Genomic DNA, 13,337 nt, shown 5'->3' on the forward strand with positions numbered 1-13,337 from the left:
TGGGTCTTCATCCGAGGACCCTGGGATCATGACCTGAGCTGAAGGCAGCCACTTAACTGACTGAGCCACCCCAGTGCCCCTTGTTGGGGGGTTTTTATCATGAAGTGTAGTATTGAAATTTACCAAGTGCTTTTTCTACATATATTGAGATTGATCATTCGATTTTTGTTTTTTACTCTGCTGTTGCAATTTCTTACATTAATTGGTTTTCATATGTTAAACCAATCTTGCATTTTTCAGGTAAATCTTGGTCATGGTGTATAATTCCTTTCTTTTCTTTTCTTTTTTGAAGTAGGCTCCATACAGAATGTAGAGCCCAATGCCAGACATGAACTCATGACCTTGAGATCAAGACCTGAGCCAAGATCAAAAGTCAGATGCTCAACCCACTCAGCCACCCAGGTGCCCCTGTAATTCTTTTTTTAGGTTACTGGATTCAGTCTGTTAGTACATTGTTGAAGATTTTTTGCATCCATACTCCTAAGAGATATCAGCCTGCAGTATGTTTTTTTCTTGTCATGTCTTTGTCTAGCTTTGATCATTGTTTTTCAGTAAATTTGAGAATTTTTCTTCATTATTTCTTCAAATATTTTTCTCTGCTCTTTTCTCTCTCTCTTCTCTTCTGGTACTCCCAATACATACGTTGGTATGAAATGCGTCCCACGTTTCTCTGAGGCTCATTTGTCTTCATTCCTTTTGTTCTCTTTGTTCTTCAATTTGCATAATCTCTATGGCCTATCTTCAAGTTTACTTATTCCCTCTTCTGCCAGTCCAAATGTACTGTTGAGCCCTCTCACGAGTTTTGTTTTGTTTTTTTTAAAGATTTTATTTATTTACTTGACAGAGATAGAGACAGCCAGCGAGAGAGGGAACACAAGCAGGGGGAGTGGGAGAGGAAGAAGCAGGCTCCCAGCAGAGGAGCCCGATGTGGGGCTCGATCCCATAATGCCGGGATCACGCCCTGAGCCGAAGGCAGACGCTTAACCGCTGTGTCACCCAGGCGCCCCACGAGTTTTAAAATTTCATTCATTTTACTTTTCAACTTCATAGTTTCCTTTTTTTAATGATTTCTACAGCTTTATTGATATTTGAAGGAACATTGTCATTATACCTACCTTTACTTCTTTAATTATGGCTTCCTTTATTTCTGTGAACATGTTCATAATAGCTTCTTTGATGTCTTTTTCTGATAAATTTGATATCTGGTCACTCTCTTAGATAAGTTCTGTTGCCTGCTTTTTCCTGGGGTGTGGTCATACTATTCTGTTTCTTTGCATTTGTTATAGTTTTTGTTGGAAACTGGATGTTTCGGACAATATATTGTAGCTTGTAGTAACTCTGAGTATTGGTCCTCACCCCTTTCTGGGACTTGTTACATGCTTATTTGTTTAGGGCCTGGCTGGATTATTTTAGTGACGACTCCCTTCCTTACTACGCCCTTGCATGGTGGTAAGCCTCTGGTGTCGCTCCTCAGAAAAAGTGCAGTTTTGGGTATGCCCACAATTACGCTGAGATGACGGTGGTTTTGGTACAGCTGTCTTCCTCTCTTTCCTTGAGACCACACCCAGCTGTTAAACTTCACTAATTTCCAGCTGATTGCTCCATTTTTAACAATTTGTGCCTGGGCATAAATTGGTCTATAAATTACTCCAGTCAACGCTCACTTGAAGGAAGAGTTTCTGAGTTCAGTGTCTTGTATTTGTTCTGACCTCAGCTGTCATTTCCAGTTCTCTTCTAAAAACCAGCCTATAGTTTAGCTTGTGTCCTAGATCTCCTCCTGATTGTCTTTCACCGTAAACTGCACTTTTGTTGTGGGTACTCTTAGACTTGATCGTCTCCATGCTCTGTTGCAAAGGAAGTCAGTTCTTTTGGGAAGAGCTTAGTAGTTATCTTTTTTATGATCTGCTTCTCCCACTGGGCAAAATCTCTGAGCAAGGGTTCTAAAGGCAGGGAAGGCAAGCTTCTCTCTGAATAACATGACCACTCTGGTTGCCGAGTGCTTGTTGTTGGGGTGGGGTGTGTGCCGTGAAGTCAGATGGGGTCTTCTTGGCTTGCCTCTCTTGGCTTGGAACCACTACTTTAAGAGCCAGGGCAAGGATGATCAAGGTCTCAGTATTCTCAGCCTGTCACACCCAAGGCAGAGCCTCCATTCCATGAGTGGGAGCTGGGCAGAAGGGAGTCCCCACCTCTCAACCATACTCACCCAGGACTTAGCCTCAAAACAAGTGGTTGGGGGAAGGATGAGAAATGCTGACATTCTGCTCCTCCCAGAAAGAAAGTCCTCCCACTGGGAGCTGAGGGAATAAGAAACCCTAGTCTCTGCCTCACTGAGTTGGGGGAAAATGAGGGGGTGGTCTTGGTTCATTGAGTACTGAAGACTCTTGCCTTTTTTACCTGATTTTCACACATTTTCTTGAATAGATGTTTCTTTGTGTTTTGTTTATACTTAGGGCCATTTCTAGAGGCTTTAAATACTTTTTTTAAAGATTTTATTTTTAAGTAATCTCTATACCCAACATGGCATTCAAACCTACAACCCTGAGATCAAGAGTTGCATGTTCCACTGATTGCTTTTTGAAAATAATTTTTACAGGTTCATTGGTGAGGGGTCAGTGGAACACCTTGCACTATCATGCCAGATGTCAATCTCCAGCTGTTAAAAATTTTTAAGTATATTATGCAAAAAATTCACTGGTTTGGTATAAGAGTTTTTGTATCATGTTTGCACATGATAAAAATAATAATTATATATAATTGTAATATACTTAAATTAATAGGGGGTGTCTGGCTGGCTCAGTCAGTAGAGCATGGGATTCTTGATCTCGGTGCTGTGGGTTCAAGCCCTATGTTGGGTGTAGAGATTGCTAAAAATAAAATCTTAAAAAAATCTTTTAAAAATTATATATATATATATATATATATATATAGTATATAACATACATGTAATAAAAATGATTTTTCAAATTCACATTAGGTTTTTTTGAAGGTATTATATCCATAAAATATTAGGGAATATATTTTCTTTTACCTTTTGTTGTCCCTTAGTCCTCTTCTTCATGTTCCATTTTTTATTATCATATGTAGAATTTATAAATGAATCTTAATAGAAGCAGGGTCTGTTTTTTCTAAATCAGAGAACATCAAAACCTCCTTCCTTTAATTGGGAATTAAGCATTACTCCAAATACATATGTTGGCATGATTAGGTTTTTATTATATATTGTGACTATAGGAAAGTGATTTACTGTATCCAGTTCTTTAAAAGAAAGTTTCTGTTATTGGATTTAGAACTGCTTGTTCTGAACTTAGAAGTCATAATCTGACCTCCCACTTGTTGTTTATCTTGCTATGTATGCTATTATGGTCCATGCCCTAACTGCTCTGTGTATATGTGTTTTATTAAAGAAAGTAGATGATTAGCTTAGTGGGTGTAATTTACTCTTCATTCACCGCCTATAAAGACATTAGCTCTCAAATCCCATTCATTGTAAACAATATTACTTTTTGGCTAACTGGAAAACAATACTTATAATTCATTACCTAATTTACTGAGCACCCATTCTGTATGAGGTACTTTACTTTTGAGATTTACACAGCAATAAAAATTAAGATGAAGATAAGCTAAGATTTATTAACTAGTAGTGAAAATAGAAATTATTTCTTCTGGATACTTGGGCCATTCATCCTGGGTCCTTTTATTTTTTTATTTTTTATTTTTAAAGATTTTTTAAAAAGATTTTATTTGTTCATTTGAGAGAGAGAGAGACAGAGACAGCGCACAAGCAGGGGGAGAGGCAGAGGGAGAAGGAGAAGTAGATTCCCCACTGCGCTGGGAGCCCGACGTGGAGCTCGATCCCAGGACTCTAAGATCATGACCTGAGCTGAAAGCAGACGCTTAACCATCTGAGCCACTCAGGACCCCTAAAGAGTTTTTTAAAAGTAATCTTTACACCCAACGTGGGGCTGGAATACACAACCTTGAGATCAAGAGTATGCACTGAGTCATTTCTCTCTCTCTCTCTCTCTTTTTTTTTTTTTAGATTTTATTTATTTATTTGTAGCACAGGCAGGGGGAGTGGCAGGCAGAGGAAGAAGCAGGCTCCCAGCTGAGCAAGGAGCCCGATGCAGGACTTGATCCTAGGATCCTGTGATCATGACCCTAGCCTAAGGCAGGTGCTTAACCAACTGAGCCACCCAGGCACCCTGTGTGTGTGTGTGTGTGTGTGTGTGTGTGTGTGTGTGTGTGTGTGTTTTAATAGATTTACTTATTTATTTATTTAAGAGAAAGAGAGCATGAGCAGGAGGCAGGGCAGAAAGAGAGAATCCATAAGCAGACTCCCCACTGAGCATGGACCTTAGGTGGGGCTGGATCCCAAGACCCTGAAATCATGACCTGAGCTGAAACCAAGAGTCAGCTGCTCAACCAACCAAGCCACCCAGGCTCCCCTTTAGATGTATTTTTAAAAGCAGATATTTCTCATAGATATGCAAATACAAAATTTTATATACAGTAAAATATCAAATACATAAAATATATGCATTGTTAAAAATTTTTTTTAAATGCCTCAAATGTTAATAGTGATTGCTCCTGGGTGGTGAGATTTTTTTTAACTTTTTTTTCTTTTTAAAGATTTTATTTATTTAGTTGACAGAGAGCTAGAGAGAGAGCACAAGTAGGCAGAGCAGCAGGCAGAGGGAGAAGGAGAAGAAGGCTCTCTGCTGAGCAGGGAGCCCCACATGGGGCTCGATCCCAGGACCCTAGGATCATGACTTAAGCCAAAGGCAGCCACTTAACTGACTGAGCCACCCAGGCGCCTCGAGATTTTTTTTTTCAATACATTTTTCAAGCTGCAAATATTCTACAGGGTGCAATTACTTCTATTCTAAGCAGTGAAAAGTAGACTTTGCTTAAAACACAAATCCTTGGGGTGCTTGGGTGGCTCAGTCGTTAAGCGTCTGCCTTTGGCTCAGGTCATGATCCTAGGGTCTTGGGATCAAGAGCATTGGGCTCCTTGCTCAGCGGGGAGCCTGCTTCTCCTTCTGCCTGCTGCTCCCTCTGCTTGTGCTCACTCTCTGTCGCTCTCTCTCTCTCTGTGTCAAATAAATAAATAAAATCTTTAATCATAAAAAAAAAAACCACAACTCCTTTCCTCTTCCTACTTGAAATCAAAATTCTGGATTTAGCTACTGGCTGACAATGGAGAGCAGGAGAGAAAGTGTTTACCAAGACACGGTGTTAGTGGCAGAGTCACGAGTAGAAACAAGTCCTTCTACCTTCAAGTTTTCATCCCTCTCTAGCTAAAGGGAGCAGGTGTTTCGGGGGGCTTTTTTGTCTGTGCTCATGGGCATATCCAGGTTCTTGGCTTCTTCATCTCTAAATCTGGAATATCTGCAGCAAAAAGAAAACTCATCACCATGTCATTCTTGGGTCCCAAGGCCCCTAGTCAGTCTGACTTCTTTCCTACACTCTTCAGAGTCTTCTTATGTTTGTTTTTAGGTAGTGTTTAGGGGTTTGGGTTGTACTTACTAGAAAGAATGGGAAACTGTACTTCTAGTCCATCTTCCTGGAAACAAAAGTCTGTACCTAATTTTGAATTTATAATTTTGTATTATTCTCCTCCTCCCCCTCCCCCTCTTTCTCTCTCTTTTTTTTTTAAAGGGGGCCCACAGATTTGCAATAAGTTTCAAGCCAACCTGAATCTACCTCTGGTATTGGCACCTGATAAGAAATCAATAGACATTTTTAAATGGATAAATGATTTGATCCCATAATTAAGATCTAATGAAATTATGGTACTTGACATTGAATCCTACAAAGAATGATGCCACTGAAACACGGGAAAATTACAAGAAAAAAAATCTAATTGGAAACACCCCTCAAGCAGTGATGCTGACTGGGTATCTTCAGTATCTTGATATTCTGAGTCATGCCTTTGGTTTTGCTTTTCGTTTTGTTTTGTTTTAATTTTTTAAATATTTTGTTTATTTATTTGAGAAAGACAGACAGAGATAGTGAGAAAGGACACGAGTGGGGAGGAGAGGGAGAAGCAGGCTCCTTGCTGAGCAGGGAGCCCGATGTGGGGCCCGATCCCAGGACCCTGGGATCATGACCTGAGCCGAAGGCAGACACTCAACCACCTGAGCCACCCAGGCGCCCCTGCCTTTTGGTATTGGGAAAAAAAATAAATGAACTGAAACAAAAAAAGCAGCTAAGTGGTGACAGTTGAGGGTGCTGCTTAAGGGCTCTCGGGTACATTTAGAATCGGCACAAGAGTTTGCCTTCATCTCAATCCTAAAGAGAAGCTTCACTGGTCATCTATTCCAGCAGTCCCCAAATCTGGCTGCATCCTGAAATCATTTAGCAAGCTTATTTCCAAGTGCAAAAGAGATGGAAAATTTTGTACACACCCTACTGGTAATTATTAAATTATATACTCTTTGGACTTCCAAGCACCAATTATAATTGGCTCCTGACAAACTGCACCTGAAAAAGCCAGAGGAATTTAAAAACAGGGAAAACCTCTGCATCAACAAGTCAATACAATCCAAATGCTCCAAATTTAAAAAAAATCCTGCCAAGCGAAGTGTTGAATGAGACGAGATTGAAGAAAAACACCAGAGATGACATTCACCCGTCCTTCCAAACAAAACAGGGTGTTGATACAGTGCGTAAATGGAGATCTTGGCAGACTCCAACTCTCAGCCTCTAATTCAAAGGAAGAAAGAGTGGCAGAAAGGATAGGTCACAAGACTTCAGCGGAGCATTTCAATTGAAACACCCTCCCCACCTTTCAAAGGCCTTCCAAAGCCGCAGGAGTTGGAAAGCCTCAGGCCAGGCACCTCTACGCTGAACAGAAGCCAGCAAGTGGTGTGGTATTTCCCCACGAGGAGGAAGTTGCAATAGGAAAGACAGTAAGTACAGTCACACCATGTATATGGAGTGGGGACTGGACCAAATCTGAGGGGAGAAGGCTGGCCCGCATACAGAGATTTCATCAAACACAGAAAAGAAGCTCTCAGGATGTTGGGTTATCGACTGTTCATGTAAATTTACACCCATGAGGGACACCTAGGTGGCTCAGTCAGTTGGGCATCTGCCTTCAGCTCAGGTTGTGATCCTGGGGTCCTGGGATCAAGTCCCACATCGGGCTCCTTGCTCGTCGGAGAGCCTGCTTCTCCCTCTGCCTGCCACTTCCCTCTGCCTGTGCTCTCTCTCTGACACATAAATAAAAATAAAATATTTTTTAAAAATAAAGTAAATTTACATCCATGAGCTCTCTGTCTAAAGATCGGAGAGAAAGTACTTAACAACACAACAGTGTATAATGTGGAGATCCAAGAAGGACCTCTTCCCCCGTTTTATTTATTTTATTTTATTTTTTTTTTAAAGATTTTATTTATTTATTTGACAGAGATAGAGACAGCCAGCGAGAGAGGGAACACAAGCAGGGGGAGTGGGAGAGGAAGAAGGAGCAGAGGAGCCTGATGTGGGGCTCAATCCCATAACGCCGGGATCACACCCTGAGCCGAAGGCAGACACTTAACCACTGTGCCACCCAGGCGCCCCTCTTCCCCCTGTTTTAAAGCAAATGCTAGACTTGAATGGACCTTTCCTCTTTCAAGAATGACAAAAAGAAAAAAAGAAAAAAAGAAAAAACTCGAAATAGGGGTGCCTGGGTGGCTCAGTCAGTTGGGCGACTGACTCTTGGTTTCAGCTCAGGTCATGATCTCAGAGTAGTGGGATCAAGCCCTGCGTCAGGCTCCAACCTCAGTGCAGAGTCTGCTTGGGATTCTTTCCTTCTTCCTCTCTCTCCCCTTCTCCCCTCCCCCACCTCGTGCACATCTGCACTCTCTCCCTCTCAAATAAATAAATACATACATAAATAAATAACATCTCAAAAAACCACAAAACCTTGAAATGGAGCTTATGGGAAAATTCTGCAATGTAAATAAAAGAACCTAATAGCACGGAGGAAAGAGTCTACTTTTCAATCTTTAAATCATCAGCTATTCATTGAATGCCTACTGTGTGCCTACTGTGTGCCAGGCACTCTTCCAGGTGCCCAGTACATGTCAATGAATCTTGCCTACATGGAGATTACGTTGAGGGAGGGAGAGGAAAAGGATAATAAACAATAGATTTTTTTAATGGTCAGTTTATGGGATGCCTGAATGGCTCAGTCAGTTAAGTGTCTGCCTTCATCTCAAGTCATGATCCCAGGGTCCTGGGATCGAGCCCCTCATCAGGCTCCCTGCTCAGCTCTGCCTCTCCCCCTGGCTTGTGCTCTCTCTCTTAATCTCTCTCTCTCAAATAAATAAATAAATAAAATCTTAAAAAAATAAGTCAGTGTATGTATTAGAAAGAGATAAGAAATTTGGAAAAGAAAGACCACATTAAGAAAGACCTAGAGTGCTGAGGTACGCTGTGGAAGATGATGTCGTGACTGCAGTATTTCAATAGGATGGTTAAGGAAGTCCTTGTTGGGAAAATGACATTTAAATCAGGAGAGGGGGCGCCTGGGTGGCGCAGTCGTTAAGCGTCTGCCTTCGGCTCCGGGCGTGATCCCGGCATTCCGGGATCGAGTCCCACATTGGGTCCTCTGCTGGGAGCCTGCTTCTTCCTCTCCCACTCCCCTGCTGTGTTCCCTCTCTCGCTGGCTATCTCTCTCTCTGTCACATAAATAAATAAAATCTTTAAAAAAAATAAATCAGGAGAGAAGTAAGGTGTGTTTATTGGGGACAGAGGACGGCAGGCACACTGAGCAGCTGTGCAGAGGTCCTGAGGCAGGCATGTGCCTGATGTGTACATGGAACTGGTGAAAGCTAGTGTGCCTGGAATGGAAAGATGGAAAGGTAGAGTATGCAGAGGCTTAATCTGTGGCATTATTTGACTTACGGTTCAAGGACTACTCTAGCAGCTCTGTTCAAAGACCGAGAAGGGTGGGGACAAAGAAAAGCAAGGTTGATGAGGAAGCTATTGCAGCAGTCCAGGCAAGAGACAAAAGAGACTCAGGCCAGAGTAATAGGAAGAAGGGAGATAGTGGGACATGGTCAGAATCTGGATATATTTGGAAAATGGAACCAACAGGTTTTCTCATGAATTGGGTGTAGGGAGTGAGAGAAAGAGAAAAGTCAAGGATGACTTCAAGACTTTTGGCCTAAGCTACCAGAGAGCTGGCACTGCCATTAGCTGAGCTGGAGAAAGTCCGTGTGGAACAGATCTAGGGCGGGAAGACCTGAAGTTGGGTTTTGGACATGTGAAGTATGGGGTGTCTACTGGACACCCAAGTGGAGATGTAGGGCTGGCAGCAAATATGAGGCTGGAGTGTTAATGAAATACTTAGAGATATAATTTTGGAAGACTTCGAGAGGTTTTTACAAACATGAGACTAGGTGAGGGAGTGAGTAAGAGAGAAGAAGACAAAGCACCGAGCCCTGGGACACTTGAACATTAGTAGGCAGGGAGAAGAAGAGGTATCCGAGGCAGGGAGACAGAGGAATAACAACCCGTGAGACAGGAAGAATATTCGGAGTACTCAGCTTTGTGTTTCATGGCTATCGGCAGAGGCTATTATCATTTTAGTTTTAGGATTTTAAAGATCGTTTGAAGAGAAGTTTGAAGGGCAAAGGCTCTTCTTGACTGATGTTGACCCTTGGGTAATATATGAACGGTATCTTGAATTCCTTTTTAATTAGAGAAATTAAATGCTTATGAATCTAAAAAGTTTTGTAGCTTTAAATATCCAGAGGTAATTTTTTAGACTTTGCACGTATTGCTTTGGAAGAAAAATAAAGCTATATCCATTTTGCGGGACGGCGGGGGTGGGAAGAAACACCATTTGTGAAAGAGAAGATGGTTGATGTAAGCCGAATTGTGGGGCCTTAATAAAATCATGGCAACAATGGCCCTAGTTTATCTATATTTAATAGTTTACCAGCCCAAAGTAGTCACATGACTTTGCTAGAGACATTATTGTTCTAAATATTAGCCGTGATATATATTAGCTTCTAATTAATTGAAACTTGTATAGAACAAAAAAAGTAAAACAACTGTTTTAGTGTACTTCACTGTTCCATGAGAAGGGTCATTGTTGATTTATGGTCTGTATAAAGAAAAAAGAAGGTGGACTGTGGATAACTGGAATATTTCTACAAAACACTTATGGTAAACATAGTTTATTCTAATTCTTCCATAGCATCCATAGCTTTCAACTAATAAGAAAACTTAAAAAGTTCCGTATTTGAAATCGCATGAAGGGCTACTTATTCCTCAATCTTCTATAATTTAAATATGCAAGTAAAATTGTACAGAGGTTTACATTAAAATTTTATGCTTCTTTAAAAAAGAAACTTAGGGGTTGCCTGGCTGGCTCAGTGGGTAGAGCACATGACTCTTGATCTCAGGATTGTGAGTTCAAGCCCCATGTTGGGTGTAGAGATCACTTAAAAATAAAATCTTTGAATAATAATAAATAAAAATAAAAAAATAACTTAGGATATACCATTATATCAAGTACACTATGTATAGAGAAAATGATACATTTGGGATGGATTTTTTTTTTTAAGATTTTATTTATTTATTTGACAGAGAGACACAGCCAGCGAGAGAGGGAACACAGGCAGGGGGAGGGGGAGAGGAAGAAGCAGGTTCCCAGCAGAGGAGCCCCATGTAGGCTCGATCCCAGGACCCCGGGTTCACGCCCTGAGCCAAAGGCAGATGCTTAACGACTGAGCCACCCGGTGCCCCTGGGATGGAACTTTTTGCTTGATAGTTACTGCATCTGAAATATTTTATTTTTTTCAGGCATTCACAAAAATTGTTGAGCTCTAACTACAAACTAGCTTCTGAACTAAGTGCTGAGGATACAGTAATGAAAAGACAAAAATTTCTGTGGTCTTGGAACTTACATTCTATGAAAAAAGTTCTTTCAGGAAAAAGGAAACCTTAAGATTTTAGAGTAGTATTTCTCAAAATGTGGTTCACGGACATTCTGCATTATAAGTATCAGTGGTGCACGTTAAATATGATGAAGGTCTGTGTATTTTGACCATAAACTTAAAAATGATGGAGATTGCTAGGGACACCACCCCAGAAGCAGGAAATCAAAAAGTGGGATGGGGCAGGAATCTGCATTTTTAAAAAGTGTATAATGGTATAAACCATTATCAGTAGAAAATGTTATTTTAGACTGTGATACTAATTTTCTCTCTGTGTGTGTCTCTCTCTTTCTCTTTTAAGCAAGCTCTATGCTCAACGTGAGGTCTGAAATCACGACCCTGAGATCAAGAGTTCTACAGACTGAGCCAGCCAGGTGCCCTTAGACTGTGATTTTTACAGCATCTTTATTTTATTTTATTTCTTTATTTAAGCAATCTCTACACCCAATGTGGAGTTCAAACTCACAACCCTGAGATCAAGAGTCACATGTTCTTCTGACTAAGCAGCCAGGCACCCCTAGAATATCTTTTTCCCCCCAAATTTTAATTTAAATACTAGTTAGTTAATGTAGAGTGTAATATTGGTTTCAGGACCTACAGTATCTTTTTAAAACATTTATTCATTTATTTTAGAGAGAGAGAGCAAGAGCACATGCAAGCAGGGGTAGAGGGGGAGGCATGGGGAGAGAGAGAGAGAGAGAGAGAGAAACAGACTTCCTGCTGAGTGCGGAGTCCAACTCAGGGCTTGATCTCACAGTCCCCATATCATGACCTGAGCCGAAATCAAGAGTCTGACACTTAACCGACTGAGCCACCCAGAAGCCCCAGGACCTAGAGTATCTTTAAAGTCCTCATAGACCCAGGGTCTTTGGTATCCTCAAAAAGACCATTTTAAGGACATGCAAATCTAAATTTTTTCTTTTAAATTATGAGTGGATGGATTCAAATTCATTGAAATGCACTCATTTGAACTGACATTAATCTATATCAAATAATGCAAAATACCTCTGAGCAAAATCTTCTTCCTAAGTAACAGAAGGGGATATTGTCAGCATCGTGTATCTATACTCTTTAAGTTTTTATAAGACTTTGTAATAGCCTAAATGAATAAACATTTTATTTACTTGTATGTCTGTTTATTATTTTGTTTTTCAGATTCTACCTATAAGTGAAATCATATGGTATTCGTCTTTTGCTGTCTGACTTATTGCTCTCAGCATAATACCGTCTAGTTCCACCCATGTTGTCGTGAATGACAAGATCTCATTCTTTTTTATGGCTGAGTAAAATTCCATTACATATATGTATACTCCTCCTCTTTATCCATTCATCTATTGATGGACACTTAGGTTGTAAAGCTGTTATTTTTTTAAAAAAACCGTTATTTTGATATAAGAATAATTAAGTTATCTATTATATGCCTAATGCTAGGTACTGAAAGAAATCTGAAAGGTTAAAATATGCTCTCTGCCCTGGACAATTTTCCAATTTTGTTAGGCAATCAGCATGTGGGTGCTGAAAGCATTAGGTAATATCTGTACAAGCTGGGGGAGGGCGCACTAAATAGTAATGTACTTGGTGCCACGGGTGGTCACAGAGAGTATATCAGAGTACAACCTGTCCAGCGAAGAAGGTGGGGTTTGAGTTAGGCCTCCAGTATGCATAGAATGTGGTTAGGGACAGAAGAGGAAATACAGCATTTCAGGTGAGATAAACAAATATAGCACAAGCTGGTAAAAATTATTTGAAATGTTATATAAATTGCCAAAATGGTCATTAAGGTCACCTGTCTTTTTCAAAAGACCCAATACTAGTGTTTGTCAAGACTTGTTTTTAGAGTTTGGTGTGAGTTTTTTTTTTTTTTTTTTGTCTCCCAAGCAGTGACGATGAACGTGTGTTTTTATTCAGTTATGCAGCTTGGGACAGACTAAAGTTAACGGGTCTGTTGAATGCCTGAAAATCTTATGTCTGCGAGCAGGAACCAGCTGAGAAATTACAGAGGAAATTCCTTGAACAGAAATGAGGCCAGGTTTCACGACCACCAGGGGGAGAGAGCATATAGAAAAGGACTAACCAGTTGCCAACCTTTTCTAAATCAGCAGAACAGCGGTGCCCTGAGGTCCCGTGCACTAAGCTGGGGTTCTACGGTCATAGCTTTCTAAGGTTGCATTCTTTGAAACAACCACATGTCTGTATTTTTAGTATTGTATTCTTTGAACCACATGTAGGAGCTTCTTCCAATAAGCTAATGAATTCCCACCTAAAACCGTTCTAATTTACAACCCGATCACGCAAGCATCCTCCTTCTAACCAAACATTGTATGTACCAAAGGTTTAAAATCGTTACAAAATTCCCAAATTTGAAAAGAATGGGCAAGGATCTGGCCGTGGAATTATTGG

General features: G+C 40.6%; 1 long non-coding RNA gene across 1 annotated transcript; it reads left to right on the plus strand.

The window, feature by feature from the left end:
* The first annotated feature begins 220 nt into the window (after positions 1–220).
* LOC148107852 (uncharacterized) lies at positions 221–12,044 on the plus strand. The gene is made up of 3 exons (XR_015721412.1): positions 221–402; positions 5,659–6,911; positions 11,239–12,044. It is a non-coding gene; the product is annotated as an uncharacterized LOC148107852 (long non-coding RNA).
* Positions 12,045–13,337: the final 1,293 nt, after the last annotated feature.

Source organism: Ursus americanus, chromosome 24 (assembly GCF_024610735.1).
Source record: "Ursus americanus isolate L20-20 chromosome 24, mUrsAme1.1.p, whole genome shotgun sequence".
NCBI lineage: Eukaryota > Metazoa > Chordata > Mammalia > Carnivora > Ursidae > Ursus > Ursus americanus.